Source organism: Lupinus angustifolius, chromosome LG04 (genome assembly GCF_001865875.1).
Source record: "Lupinus angustifolius cultivar Tanjil chromosome LG04, LupAngTanjil_v1.0, whole genome shotgun sequence".
In the NCBI taxonomy this organism is placed as follows: domain Eukaryota; kingdom Viridiplantae; phylum Streptophyta; class Magnoliopsida; order Fabales; family Fabaceae; genus Lupinus; species Lupinus angustifolius.
The window spans coordinates 21,544,005-21,546,918 of record NC_032012.1 but is presented as its reverse complement, the minus strand read 5'-3'; positions in this window follow the sequence as shown (position 1 = coordinate 21,546,918).

Sequence of the window (2,914 nt, the reverse complement as noted above, 5' to 3'; positions counted from 1 at the left end):
CCCGTGGTTTTTTTCCTCTCACACTGAGGGGTTTTTCCACGTTAAATCTTGTGTGTTATTTTCTTTATCCTTTACTTGCTTCTCTTTTGTTCTCAATTGATTCAATCCTGTGCTTCCGCATTGTGCTCTAACCTTAACAAGTATTTTGATTAGTTTGAGTCCTTAAATGTTTTAAACGTTTAAATTTAGTTTTTATTGTTAATTAGATAATGATAATCTGAGTTGATAAGGTGGTTATGGATTGAATGTTGTAACCGGAGGAGAGGGTGGTGGTGAGTCGATCGCGGTGATACAATGATAAGGGGAAAGAGTAGTCATTTCCTATGCATTTTTTTCATTTCTCTGCAATTCAGATTTACGTTTTTATTTTTTTATTTAAATTAAAAATTACAACTTAAAATATAAGTCATTGATCTCTTGCTTAGACATGTGTCACAATCTAACTCCAATAATGACCTCTCAAGTGGAGAGAAGTCCTACTCAAACAAATGAGACGTCATTTGCACACAACCCATATAAAAGTTGATATCTTGGAAAAGCTCCTCAAATGGGCCTAAGATAAGGAGACATGGGCCTTTTATATATATTATGACTAAGGAAATAAATAAGAGAAAAATATACTGGAAAATTCATCATGCATTAATAGCTGCTATTGCAGAAGTTAAATAGTAGCAGGAATTTAGGGTTGACAAGTTCACTGGACTCAAAAGCATCAGGCCCAAAATTCACACAAAAATTAAATAACATAAGAAATTAGAATATAATTGCATTAATAAAAATCCTTCATTCAACTAGGCTGATGTTTCATTCTGATGGACCTAGCTGTACCAATATTAATCTTCTTAGTAATTGGGCCTCCATCAGTTAACTAATGATACTCTAAGATATATAGTAGTTCTAACTATATTCTAGTATTCTTAGCATGCTGTTCTTACAACAATGTTAGAAAATTGTGGTACAAAAGTATTGATGCTTTTGTGAGAGCATAGATACCTAATTCAAATGGATTGTGGGTGGTGTATTCCTGCTTACATGGACTGTGGATCCAAACACCTATTTCTTTCACTTTCTTTTCATTAGGTCTTTTCTTCTTTTGGGTGAATACAATCAAGTTCATAATATTAGAGAAGAAAAATCATATGTCCCAAAAAATTCATGTTTCTATATGGTAAGCTAATCACATTACAACAAGTAATACTACAAAATTATTTTCTATTTTTATAATTTTTTTCTTAGGACACCAAATTTTAGGACAGATGATCTCCATTCAATATTCGATAGGCCAAGTAGAAAAAAGTGTCCATAAGTGAATGAGTTAGAAAATATATAAGTGAATTAACACACCTAATGTATTAAGATATTAAGATTTTATCAAGCTTACATTTACATATATATATATATATATATATTTAGCACATAAAATAATACTTTAGATCATAATTGAAGATATTCTAACAAATAAATTATTACTAGTGATGATGTTTCATGAAAATTAAATCGAGAGATAACAGATGAAGAAGCATTTTGAAGAAAAATCATGGAAGTGCTTTCCGTTACGGTTAATTACCATGTAGACTTTAAATATTGAATGAAGATGACTTGTTCCACTTTTTATGTTTCATTATGTGTCAAACCAATTGAAAATTGATATATACTTAAAAAGAAAAATTTTAAAATCAAAAAATATTTTTTTACATTATTTGATAGAATTTGATTAGTTTGGAATATACAAAAATAAATATTTGAGCATAGAGATCCTTATTCTCAAATGTTAGTTAGCAACTTGTGCTACACCGTATCTACAATAAAAAGGCACAAAAGGTTGTATCACCTAATGGTTTATGAAGTAGAACAGCTCTTCCACAATTTGATGTTACGCACCCTTTTTGTTTCATCTCTAACTTGTACTCAACCTTTATATTTTATAAATTTTATAAACCATTGGCTATGAAAAATCATGTAACTCTTATCTAATAGTTGAATGAAGTTGGAAATAGAAAAATATGTTTAGTAAAATTAGCTAACAATAATTGACACATCGGATAAGAGTGCACTGTATCAATTAACTTCAATTGTACTTTAATGCTGAAGGGGGTGTGGTTCATTAGCTGACCCAAATTCAGTTTTTCATCAAATATTGTAGACCATCTTAGATCAGCTTCTGTTGTCATCAATCACACTCATCTTACCTTTTGCATGTTCAATTTGTCTGCAATTTTGTCATCAATCAAACATGTGAAAATGTTAGTTGTCATTCCAATGATTTTTCATTGTATTTAATGTCCTTTTCCTTTAAAACAAACATGGATGCATGGTAGAAATCATTGGTTGTTCAATGTAGCCAGGTGCATATAAGATAAAACATTCGACTTGTTTATTGAATTATGAATGATTTCCTTTTATAGAAGGAAATGAGTTGATGTAACAACGTAACAAACAACCAGCTAAGGCTAAACTATTATAAGGATAAGAGCAAGAGACACTAACAACAATTTGAACTAAGAATAAACTAATAATATTCTAAAACCGAAAAACAAAAACTGAAGTTGGATTTATCGTGCATGTGTTTAGACTCACAAGTTCAAGGAAGCAAGGTAGATGAGAAAATGAGTAGTGACTCTCATCACTACCTGCCAACTTGGTGAAAGTGATGAGTTCAGCAAGATTTTTCAATCAAGCTAATGTGAGACAGTGATAATATTTTCTGCTACAAAATTCTCCTGAAAAATTATAACACATAATGATTGAAACGATGGAATAAAGTATTTGTAATTATTATGATATGTTGCAGCAGCATTACATGATGCAGACATATTAACATACTTAATTTGAGACATTAAAGCTGATTTAAGCCAATGACTGTTCTTATAAATTGATAAAATATTGATGCACACTTTCTAGAAGCTTCCACACT